The sequence below is a fragment of the Pecten maximus genome, chromosome 6 (assembly GCF_902652985.1).
Source record: "Pecten maximus chromosome 6, xPecMax1.1, whole genome shotgun sequence".
NCBI classification, from domain to species: Eukaryota; Metazoa; Mollusca; class Bivalvia; order Pectinida; family Pectinidae; genus Pecten; species Pecten maximus.
In genome coordinates this window covers 3,738,061-3,751,754 of record NC_047020.1, presented here as the reverse complement: position 1 = coordinate 3,751,754, position 13,694 = coordinate 3,738,061, and the positions used below count along the sequence as shown (strand labels likewise).

The 13,694-nt window shown below is 38.5% G+C and overlaps 1 pseudogene; it reads left to right on the top strand.

Moving 5' to 3' along the window:
* The window catches only part of LOC117328751, a 31,738-nt pseudogene extending 22,024 nt beyond the window's left edge, over nucleotides 1–9,714 (top strand).
* Nucleotides 9,715–13,694: the final 3,980 nt, after the last annotated feature.

Below are 13,694 nucleotides of genomic sequence, written 5' to 3'. Positions count from 1 at the left end.
GTAGGGTCCCAGTAGACTCACAGACCGGTTTATAGACTCTGTGTAGAGTCCCAGTAGAATCACAGACCGGTTTATAGACTCTGTGTAGGGTCCCAGTAGAATCACAGACCGGTTTATAGACTCTGTGTAGAGTCCCAGTAGAATCACAGACCGGTTTATAGACTCTGTGTAGGGTCCCAGTAGAATCACAGACCGGTTTATAGACTCTGTGTAGAGTCCCAGTAGACTCACAGACCGGTTTATAGACTCTGTGTAGAGTCCCAGTAGAATCACAGACCGGTTTATAGACTCTGTGTAGAGTCCCAGTAGAATCACAGACCGGTTTATAGACTCTGTGTAGAGTCCCAGTAGAATCACTGACCGGTTTATAGACTCTGTGTAGGGTCCCAGTAGACTCACAGACCGGTTTATAGACTCTGTGTAGAGTCCCAGTAGAATCACAGACCGGTTTATAGACTCTGTGTAGGGTCCCAGTAGAATCACAGACCGGTTTATAGACTCTGTGTAGAGTCCCAGTAGAATCACAGACCGGTTTATAGACTCTGTGTAGGGTCCCAGTAGAATCACAGACCGGTTTATAGACTCTGTGTAGGGTCCCAGTAGAATCACAGACCGGTTTATAGACTCTGTGTAGAGTCCCAGTAGACTCACAGACCGGTTTATAGACTCTGTGTAGAGTCCCAGTAGAATCACAGACCGGTTTATAGACTCTGTGTAGAGTCCCAGTAGAAGTGAGTTACCATTCTCTTCCTGGTGTACCTTCCATGTGTACCTTCCATGTGTACCTTCCTGATGTACCTTCCCGGTATGTAATCAGACGAGTTTACAGTGATTGAATTACATCCTTAAGTCTTTTTAAGAGGTCTTATGGTTATAAAGGAAACTTTTCTACATGGAAGTTTTTTCCCCAGTTATTCAGTACTTCCTTCTTCGTGGTTTCCTTAATTTGATATAATTCAAAATAACGGTTAAATTTGGACTGAAAATAACATCAATGTTACCTTGAAGAATTACATCCGGGACCTATACCTGATAGAGTCTGATTGGAATACTTAATTATACATGTATTGCCCCTCCCCCTATACCGACCCTCCCCCCATACCGACCCTCCCTTACACCGTGTGTCTGTGGTTCACTATGTTTACGTCAGCAAAACACCAAGTTCCTCGGTGCTGACCTTAATTAAATATACATTTATTTTACCGGGTTGATCAGTGTAAAGTACAGACTTGTGTAGATCAATCTAATTATGTACGATGGCGATCACAGAGAGTTCCAGACAGACTGTGTAATTTGTGGTCAAAATTTGTTTACCTGCAAAAAACATGCGGTTAATTCTGACTTGTTGTATAGGAACATTATGTATAATTTACGTCACGTAACAAGAGGTTAAATATATGAGTGCTACCTGTCACACGTACCGACGTAATGTGTTGTATAATAAACACGAGTTGTTAATCACTTCCAACGTTAACGGAAATAAACAAAATGTAATGAGTAGAGAAAACGAATTGCTGATTCAAAGACAATTCACGTTTTATAAGAGTTAATAGTAAGCTTGTAGTATCCAATTCACCGCCATGTCATGTGTCAATTCGTCACGTTTCGATAAAGCTGTGCTTCTTGTGGCTTAATCTATTCCTTACGATATTCTGTTGTAAACACAGGAGCTTGGTCCGAATCCTTAGATGACTTATTGTTAGGTCATAATAACAGACCACTTATTGTTAGGTCATAATAACAGACCACTTATTGTCAATAATAAGGTAATAACAGACCACTTATTGTCAATAATAAGGTGCCGGAGCTTGGGGTTAGTTTTTCATTCTGAGTCATATGAACATGTCAAGTCCCTGTGATTGTGGCCTTATCGATGGCCACCTATTAGAAGTCTAGACCATTTCGCCAAATTCATGAGCATTTATTTGTATCAAACTCGTCACACATTATCGGTTATTGATTTTGAGAATAAAGCTTTGTTTGTTTGGGCTACTCTATAGTGTTGTGGCCCAAAACGTAACTATGGAAAGCCGGCGCGTAAATTAAAATTCGGTAAAAATGACACCCCCGGTGATCATTATATATCGGAATGAACACCGGGGGTGTCATTTTTACCGAATTTTAATCTAGCCCCCCAAAACGTCTGTAAATGTGCTATACACTCTAGGAGAGGTCCAAATACATGTAGACTGTGTACCGGCTTTCCATACATAACAACTTAGTTGATACTACATATCTCCGCCTAATTCATGACACTTGTTGGTTTTGATTGTTTTGTTTGTTGTGTCATGAGTCATGATTTCAATGTGTTAATGATGAAGTGTTGTAATAAGAATAAAACACGAACCTTGGAACGTCAACAGCTTTCGTGACGGTTCCACGGGCCTGCACAGATACCGAACCATAGCCACACAAATTCAATATCTGTAGAAGCCAGCTAATTGGAAATAGAATGACAGGGAACCATTTTCGGACTTCGAATTAGTTATTCATTTCGTTTCCCCTATAAGCTGTCTAGCACTGGTATATGTTTAATGAAATCTACGAAAAGAATGGACGCAAGTCATTGACAATCTAATAAAACTTGTGTTCATGATCATCTAATTTTAATTAGATTGAAGTCATTTACACACCTATTTCAAACCGACACGCTCTGGGTCAAACTGCCGTAAGCATGGCGAGCATGACGTCAGAAAACGATGTAGACGTGGACATAATCCCTGGCAATGAATTCGTTTTTCTTTACGTCAGGGAAACCATGTCTTCATCCTTTCTGGTTTGGGGACCGCCAACAACATGGACACATTGATTCATCCAGTATGGTTACAATATTGTCCTGTCTACAGTATGGTCACAATATTGTCCTGTCTACAGTATGGTTACAATATTGTCCTGTCTACAGTATGGTCACAATAGTGTCCTGTCTACAGTATGGTTACAATAGTGTCCTGTCTACAGTATGGTCACAATATTGTCCTGTCTACAGTATGGTTACAATATTGTCCTGTCTACAATATGGTTACAATATTGTCCTGTCTACAGTATGGTTACAATATTGTCCTGTCTACAGTATGGTTACAATATTGTCCTGTCTATCATTGTAGTGTACACTTTATTACAGTATGGTCACAATATTGTCCTGTCTACAGTATGGTCACAATATTGTCCTGTCTACAGTATGGTTACAATATTGTCCTGTCTACAGTATGGTTACAATATTGTCCTGTCTATCATTGTAGTGTACACTTTATAACAGTATGGTTACAATATTGTCCTGTCTACAGTATGGTTACAATATTGTCCTGTCTACAGTATGGTTATAATATTGTCCTGTCTATCATTGTAGTGTACACTTTATTACAGTATGGTCACAATATTGTCCTGTCTACAGTATGGTTACAATATTGTCCTGTCTACAGTATGGTTATAATATTGTCCTGTCTATCATTGTAGTGTACACTTTATTACAGTATGGTTACAATATTGTCCTGTCTATCATCGTACTGCTATAAATGACTTCTTCTACTGAACTAAATGATGAATATCACTCATATATGCCTCGTAGTATCTTAAGGTGATGGGATTCAGAAAGCTACAAATTGTGGGGATGACCCCCAGGTGACTGAGGAGCTTGGCCAAAAGGGAGGAACTTGGCTATATTGCTATAAACGACTTTTTTTTGCATTTTTGAAACCGTTGAGATTCCCACCCCACAACCATGTATAGCATTGTTGGGCATCGAGAGATAAAAAAACATGATGTAAGGATAGGCCCTGGGGTTTTCCCCTATCCCCGGGAACTTTGTTTCTTTGTTATATCTTTGAAACTGTTTAGATCCTCACCCTATAACCATATATAGCAATGTTAGGCATCGAGAGGTAAACAGTCATGATTTAAAAAATAATGTGAAAATAGGATCAGGGGTCTTTCTCAACCCCTCAGATACAACCTGAGGACTGTTGATATGTATGATATGTATGATATGTATGATATGTATGATATATGATATGTATGATATATGATATGTATGATATATGATATGTATGATATATGATATGTATGATATGTATGATATGTATGATATATATGATGATATGTATGATATGTGTGATATGTATGGTATGTATGATATGTATGAGATATGTATGATATGTATGATATGTATGGTATGTATGATATGTATGATATGTATGATATGTATGGTATGTATGATATGTATGATATGTAACAAATGTGGTTTTATATGATCATTGTGTTCAGCTTTATTGTTTGTTATTTAAAGCATCAAACTACCTTCTTCTGACATTTATTGTCGATATAAATGACACAGATATAACGTACACTGTATCTGATATGTTCATCATGTGTAATTATTTATCATTGATATGTAATCTCTAAACTTGTACCTGAAATCAAAACCACATAGCCAAGTTGTTGTTGTTGTTGTTGTTGATGATGATGATGATGATGATGATGATGATGACTTTCCCCTTTCAGAGAAACTATGGCCAGTTAGAGAAGGGTAAGATTGTTATCTACACGTCCAGTATGGCGATTGTCCGGGAAACCTACGAGAGATGTGTCGTCGCCAAGAAAATCCTACAGACCCACATGGTCCGATACGAGGAGAGGGACTTATTTATGAGCGTTGAGAACCAGCGCGAGCTCAGGGAGCGACTAGGGGGAGTCGACGAGGTGGTGCTACCGCAGGTTTTCGCTGACGGCGTCCCCCTTGGGGTAAGTGACAGCGTTATATATCTCTCAGATACATAAACGATATACCTAGGATATAGTACTTCGCTATACGTACACAAATAAATGGGCCAAATTATCCAGACGAATTTGATTCTAGAATATTTGATAAGGAAACATTGATTTTTACTAAATTCTAACTAGCTGGTTCCCACAGGGGAAACACCATAAGCATATAGTGCGTGTTCAGTTAGTTTTTTTGAGAGTACTTAGATAATAATAATAATAAAAATTCCACAAAGGAAATAAATAAGACGTCCTGGTATAGGAATCACACCGACATTGTAAGCGTAGATGGGTGGGGGCTGTGGAGTTAGATTTCTCTTCCTTGTACATACATCACGATTATATCTACTATGTGACATGTGTAGTTTGTAGAATGTACTGTTTTTATCATTTTTAATTTTACTGATTTGTGAAATGGGTCAGAAACATATAGTAATAAAATACATGCCATCCATCTTTAATTTGAAGGTTTCGGTATCATAGACTATAGGTTTACGTTTGTTTGTATTAGTTTCATGAAATATAAGATCAACACATTGATCCACAAGCGTATGTGACTATCTAATGCCTTGAGATATCACTTGAATGTGTTCATCGGTGCGTTCATATTACCGTAAATGTAAGTCCGTATCTAGTCGGTAACATGAAGTCCGGAGACCTTTACAACCGGAAACGTTTATCTCATACAAAAGCTGTAGTTGTTGTGGGGAGATAGACTACTCTATAGACCAGGACATTTCAGACTATATCACGATTGTATAACACTTAGTTACATCGATTACGTCATCCTGAGTTTGTCTGTATGCTCTCTGTTTAATAATTACAGGGCATGCAGGAACTCGAAAATTTAAACGAGGAAGGAGAGCTTCGTAGAGTGCTCTCTAATTTTACCGTAAGTATATAATTAGACGGGGCCGAGTATCCCATATACAAGGCAACAGTAATGTGAAGATTTTATTATGTCGGGCAGTGTGAGGATAACACTTTATGTAACAATACTATGTATGATTTGGGATCTTCTTTTCGGGAACACGAAAACAACCTAAATAAATCCCTATTGTATCATTTAAGGGATGTTCTCTACTTTTTAACTACCTGTATCAATTTCGCGGGTGATGGGTTATGTCCCCTGCTCTGATGACTATCGGTATGATGTGACTGGGTGGGGTGTCCGCATGGTACGTGTCCTGGTATGGCATTTCATAGTGATAGCGCTATAAGCGTGGTCATTGGTCCCGGATTCTTGGGACACAGTCTTCTACTAACATTTTATGTTGCGAGAACGTATAGCCCTAATCATGCATCACCGTATGAAATTCAATGTCACGGTCAGAGTTATATGTCAAAGGTCAACTAACTTTTTCGCCATCTGTTTCTGACCAGCAAGACTCAATGATCGCGCTTAGACGTCGAAGGTGACTGAAATGGTTGCTTTCCATGATTTTATGAATCTATAAATACACACAGTAATACATCTGAAGGCTCACTAGTATCTAGCTACTGATGTAAGACAGTCAAAAATGCCAAAAAGTTTGTCCGCTACAGAACTCGCTAATTTGCTCTTTTCACTTTTCTCTTTTATATACTGATGGTAGTTTAGCATTGATCTTCTTCTTGTATATGTTGCATTATTTCTGTTCCAGAAAATCAATGTGCGATCGTCCTGTGATAAGTGTGGAGGATATCGATACGTTCCGTGTACGTTCTGTCACGGCAGTAAAAAGTCACTCAAGCGGAACTACTTTACGGAGGAGTTTAGTGCACTACGGTGCATGCAATGTGACGAAAATGGACTACTCAGGTGTGACGAGTGTTTGGACCAGCAGGAATGACGTCATGTGTTTCTGCCAAAACTAAGCCGTTGTGATCTTATTAATGACGTCAAACTTCCTGATGGAATGTATTTGTTAGGATTCAGAACGATGTGACGTCATATATTATGTAAATATAACTCGCGCTACAGCACACTCGAGGAGTTCCGAGTGGAGTGTGAATTACAGACGATGTAACACCGCGGCATCACTCATCCTACTTAATCTACCTAATACTGTGTCGGTGTCAAACGTTTTATATGGATTAACATAAAAAATATGTTTTGGTGTCCTAACTATGACTGCGACTCCAATCACTATAGTACTGGCCTCGAACACAATTTGTCACAAACGTATATACCACCTAAAGTGTGACCCTGACTAGTCCGGAGACCTGAATAACCCAGAACTACATGTACATCCCTCTAATTGTAATGTTACGTGCTTCATCACGCATAAGTTTGGATCAATTGAATCTTTTTTCTGACTTTAAAATAAAAGACTCTAGAAGCACTGGATGTCCTATCCAGACCATAAGAGGAGGGGCTTTAGGTAATGTAGTCGTGCTCAAGTCCAAAATTTACTTTAGGTAACTATCAGAAGAGGATCTCCCACGTGTCTGGATCAGTAGATGATCTCCCACGTGTCTGGATCAGTAGATGATCTCCCACGTGTCTGGATCAGTATATGATCTATCACGTGACTGGATCAGTAGAGGATATATCACGTGACTGGATCATTTATGGATTGATAGGTTTTTACTTTCTATGGCATTCGGAACCTTAGGTCACAAAGGCTCTTCAGCGGTCATACACGTAGACCTATTGATGTGAAGTCCCTGTGAACTGAAATGGCCATTCCATTCTTTTTTCTTCGGCAATTATAAATATCAGACTACAAGAATTCAGATTAAATGATAAGGAATATGATAATCGTGTTATATTGAACAATTAATGACGAATGTTTTACTCCCTGTAGGTACTGTGTGATAGTCTAATGTTCGACCTAAACTTTTGATATTTACTGAAACCAGCACCACGCATTTTTCTCAAACTGCGTGTTTTGTTATTGTTTTGTTTTATGTCTGTCGACATAATACCACGCCTGTTGTTATAACCCCGAGTTTTTCTGTCGACATAATACCACGCATGTTGTTATAACCCCGAGTTTTTCTGTCGACATAATACCACGCCTGTTGTTATAACCCCGAGTTTTTCTGTCGACACCATACCACGCCTGTTGTTATAACCCCGAGTTTTTCTGTCGACACAATACCACGCCTGTTGTTATAACCCCGAGTTTTTGTGTTGACACCAGTACCACGCCTGTTTCTCTAACCCCGAGATTTTGTGTCGACACAATACCACGCCTGTTTCTCTAACCCCGAGTTTTTCTGTCGACACAGTACCACGCCTGTTGTTATAACCCCGAGTTTTTCTGTCGACACAATACCACGCCTGTTATTATAACCCCGAGGTTTGTGTCGACACCAGTACCACGCCTGTTTCTCCCACCCCCGAGTTTTTGTGTCGACACAATACCACGCCTGTTGTTATAACCCCGAGTTTTTCTGTCGACACAATACCACGCCTGTTGTTATAACCCCGAGTTTTTCTGTCGACACCAGCGCCACTTGCGCCTGTTGTTATAACCCCGATTTGAAACTGTTGTTTTTATATCTATGTTGGTATTAAGTTATATGCCAACACGTATGGCCTGTAGATTTACATTGCATTGGTTTTTTCAGTGTGTTGTGATTTATACTGCTTCATGCTTCATTGAAACCATATTATTGGAAAAATATCTTTTAACGTTCTCTAAGCTTTAAATTTATGTCAAAAGTATATTGATTTTCATGTTTGTGTGATATTTATTTCAGCCGAATTACTTTAAAATTCATATTGGATAAATATCAGTTCCTAAGTTCTCATTTATATACATGGAAGTCATTAAACATCTACAAACATTTAAAACGTTACAGAAGTGCAGGGTCCCGACACCTTTCTGAACGAGATATGTGTACCTAGAATCAAAACATCAATCATATACTGCTCATTTAATATAGAGTTACTAGGAAATATAGACAGGGAGACCTGCCAACGTGTCCAGCACAATGTACAGGTATAGGTACTTCTATGTAATACGCTAATTAGCTGTTAGAGGTGGAATATACGCCACTCAGGGACCATTGTGACGTCATAGTTTCGTGACTGGTGCACAGCACGTGCTACCGAAACACGTGCCGATTATCTAGTTAAACAGATCGTTTTGTAGTTACATGTTAAAACCTACTTATAATGAGGACAATCTTCGAAACTCAATTAGAATCTAGGTAATCGTGAAGCAGAAGATTACTTATACTGTAAAGGGATTTAATTTCAATCTCCTTTTAATTAAGTGAAAGAATGAACATGACGCATCAGAAATGTGAGCCCGATTGTACCTGGTAAAGACTATCATGTCTTTATAGAATCGAGAAGACTAGAAATGTCGCGTTCTGGTTCACGACCGAGTATGGTTATGTTACTCCTAATGCAGTGAATACGATCTATTTATAAAATAAATGAGACATGGTTCTATATCGGCACATACTGACAATACTTTTGACTTAGTCACATATTATTTAAACTTAACTGATTTATATATTTATTGCACTCCACTGAAATTTTATGAGTGATAGACGAATATGTGACGACATGTGTGCCATATAGTGTTTTGTGGCGGGTTATAAAACACGTGTAGTAGTATTGTATTATGATCCCACTGTTGTATTCTGATAGGGAGACTTCAACTACAGAACTCTTGTTATAATGATAAAGTATTATATCTAATTTGTTTGTAGACATTTATATTATGAAGGTTGTGTATATTTCAAGTATGTCTGAAAACTATTTTGTGAAGCAATGTGAAAGTTCCATGTTATTGTGTTTCCTTTTTCATGGTTGGACCGATACAAATGTTATAAATACTTTGCCTGTACGTATTACCATGAAACCGTAGTTTGTATCTGTTCCGGTCGGTCCGTCTACCTAATGGGAGCGTACCGGCCCGGGTGTGGTCTAGTCTCGGCAAACAGTGCAATCCCCAGGACGTGTTCAGGCCGGGAATGGAATGCTCTTGCCAATAAAATCTATTTTTATTTTAAGTGAGTTCCTCTTTTATATTTGTTCTTGATATTTTAATTATACCTGCAGAGCCCGAACTACTCTTAACAATAGATTACAGACATTTATATAAAGACTTTTATACGCTCAATCTCTAGGTCCACACACAGGGGCATGGCACGAATTCCTAACCCACAGCCCACATATACAGGAACTTGTATACACTCAATCTGTTTATGCACAGGGACTTGAATAGTTCGACAGGGACTTGTATATGATTTGAGATTTCAAACGCATGTAACACTGGCTTCTGATGCCTGATGGGTTTTTACGTCTTCACTGAATATAGGCCTATAACCAAAACTATAATATTGGTTGCATTGACAGATGAGGCGAGTGCCTGTGCATGGCATAATAAAATAGGGCCGAGTATGTGGTATCTTAGCAGAAGAAATATAAGGATTGGGTAGATATGGGGTGGGATATTTAGTGTTCATATAATCAGATAGTGTAATATAGCAATCTAGTGACATTTCCTGGCCTATAAAGTATATAGTACAGTATTAAAGTTCATTATTATAGTACATTATTATAGTACATTATTATAGTACATTATTATAATACATTATTATAGTACATTATTTTAATACATTAATAAAGTACAGGATTATGATACATTATTATAGTACAGTTTTATAGTACAGTATTATAGTACATCCAATTGATATACATATGTAGTACATTATTTTAATACATTATTGTAGTACAGTATTATAGTACATGATTATAGTACATTATTATAGTAAATTATTATAATACATTATTATAGTACATTATTATAGTATATGATTATAGTACATTAAATTATAGTACAGCAGAAAAGTACAGTATTAATGTTCAGTATTGCAGGACATTATTATAGTACAGTATTATCTTGCAGGCTCCTAACAACAACCTTGATTACATTAGCCGTGGGTTTTTTTGCGGTCTCTGTCATTCAATATTTTTGTCAAATGTTGTTCATCATAAGAAGCAAAGCAGGCTGAGTAGCCTTTCATGAGCTTGCAGACGTCAACATTACGTGCAAGGTCCCGGAGACGCTTGAAACATCGGATCGCGGGAAATTAAAAATGCTACCTTGGCAATCACGCAAAAAGACCGGGCCGAGGAAACTTTTATCTGTTTGCAACATATAATAACGAAACTGTTGCTTCTTTTTGTTGTTATTATTATAGTTTGAATAGGGAATTTTACACACTAATATAACAATACGTATTATAGTAAAGTATTGTAGTACAGTATTATAGTACAGTGTTAAAGTGCAGTATTATAGTACAGTATTATTACAGTATTATAGCATACTCTTAATCATTTCCGGCTGTGGGACTATTGCTATAGTGTATTATTACACTACATACTACATTAACTTTAGGTTCATATGATCATTTACATATTATACACGTACAATGGGAAAGTAAATGGAGATGTTTTATCAGTCTATTATAAATATCAAAGCTGACTTCATGGTTATCGCCCATATCTATCTGATAACCAAGTTTAGGTTATAACAGGAAATCAGATATGAGTTACGATTATAGAACGTTATCGGCCAGACCTGTATAGATGACTGGGCTATAACAGTAAACTTTTAACTAGAGATGGACCACCATTCGTTCACCGGAGTCCTCTATATAGTATTGCATCACATGAGATGAATAATACGTTATGGCGCGAATTTTCATTTCGACGGACTTTCACGTTTAGTAGTTTTAATTATTATGACACGCGTGTTGCATCATATTTATGCCACGGACAACTGACACAGCATGTCAGTTATGTGATGAACATAACGATGTTATTTTACACAAAGTTTTACTTCAAACAAACAGAAAGGCCCACGAATGGTGGGGCCGCTGACGGACGTCTTTATAGTGTCATCACACTGAAATAATGGGGCAACTGTCGGGCGTCTTTATAGTGTCATCACACTGAAATGATGGGGCCACAGACGGACGTCTTTACAGTGTCAGCACACTGAAATAATGGGGCCACTGACGGACGTCTTTAATAGTGTCATCACACTGAAATGACGGAGCCGCGTACGGACGCCTTTATAGTGAACTCACATTGAATTCGAAATGACGGGATCACTAACGGACGTCTATAGTATCATCATAATGAACAGATGGGACCACTGCCGGATGCTTTTATGTGAACTCCCATACCTTCACAGGTAGCACTGAACAATGATATCAGTCAGGACAAAGAATCATTAATCAAAAGTTAATTGGATGTATTACCTATATCAGCTTTGTAACATGGTACTTGATTACCTTGGATTACCTTACACATTTGTAAGTATGTTGGAGTTACCCCCCCCCCCCCCCCCCCCTTTATCTTTGCCATCCTTGTGCTTAGAGCTTTACTTGTGATGTTACTCGTCTGTGTTTAATTTGGACCTGAGCTACTAGCAGAAATTTAAGAGTTCACAGCAGCATTGTCAACCAAGTAATTGGAAATAACATGTTTCGTGTGGATATTCCTATTTCACCGTTTTCACATACACTGTATTTGATTTCATGTCCTTCAATGGCTAAAAGCTCTTTGTCCTAACATTCACTTCTGTAGTCGTAACATTCACTTCTGTAGCCGTAACATTCACCTCTGTAGTCCTAACATTCACTGCAGTAGTCCTAACATTCACTCCTGTAGTCGTAACATTCACTCCTGTAGTCGTAACATTCACTGCTGTAGTCGTAACATTCACTTCTGTAGTCGTAACATTCACTGCTGTAGTCCTAACATTCACTTCTGTAGTCCTAACATTCACTGCTGTAGTCCTAACATTCACTTCTGTAGTCCTAACATTCACTCCTGTAGTCCTAACATTCACTGCTGTAGTCGTAACATTCACTGCTGTAGTCATAACATTCACTGCAGTAGTCCTAACATTCAATGCTGTAGTCGTAACATTCACTGCTGTAGTCGTAACATTCACTGCTGTAGTCGTAACATTCACTGCAGTAGTCCTAGCATTCACTCCTGTAGTCCTAACATTCACTGCTGTAGTCCTAACATTCACTGCAGTAGTCCTAACATTCACTGCTGTAGTCCTAACATTCACTGCTGTAGTCCTAACATTCACTGCAGTAGTCCTAACATTCACTGCTGTAGTCCTAACATTCACTGCTGTAGTCCTAACATTCACTGCTGTAGTCCTAACATTCACTTCTGTAGTCCTAACATTCACTTCTGTAGTCCTAACATTCACTGCAGTAGTCGTAACATTCACTGCAGTAGTCGTAACATTCACTTCTGTAGTCGTAACATTCACTGCAGTAGTCGTAACATTCACTGCAGTAGTCCTAACATTCACTGCTGTAGTCCTAACATTCACTTCTGTAGTCGTAACATTCACTCCTGTAGTCCTAACATTCACTGCTGTAGTCGTAACATTCACTGCTGTAGTCGTAACATTCACTGCTGTAGTCCTAACATTCACTCCTGTAGTCGTAACATTCACTGCTGTAGTCCTAACATTCACTGCTGTAGTCCTAACATTCACTGCTGTAGTCGTAACATGCACTGCTGTAGTCCTAACATTCACTACTGTAGTCGTAACATTCACCTCTGTAGTCCTAACATTCACCTCTGTAGTCCTAACATTCACTGCTGTAGTCCTAACATTCACTGCTGTAGTCCTAACATTCACTGCAGTAGTCGTAGCATTCACTGCTGTAGTCCTAACATTCACTGCTGTAGTCGTAACATTCACCTCTGTAGTCCTAACATTCACTGCTGTAGTCGTAACATTCACTACAGTAGTCGTAGCATTCACTGCTGTAGTCCTAACATTTACTGATGTAGTGGTAACATTCACTGCTGTAGTCGTAACATTCACTGCAGTAGTCGTAGCATTCACTGCTGTAGTCCTAACATTCACTGCTGTAGTCCTAACATTCACTGCTGTAGTCCTAACATTCACTGCTGTAGCCCTAACATTCACTTCTATAGTCCTAAC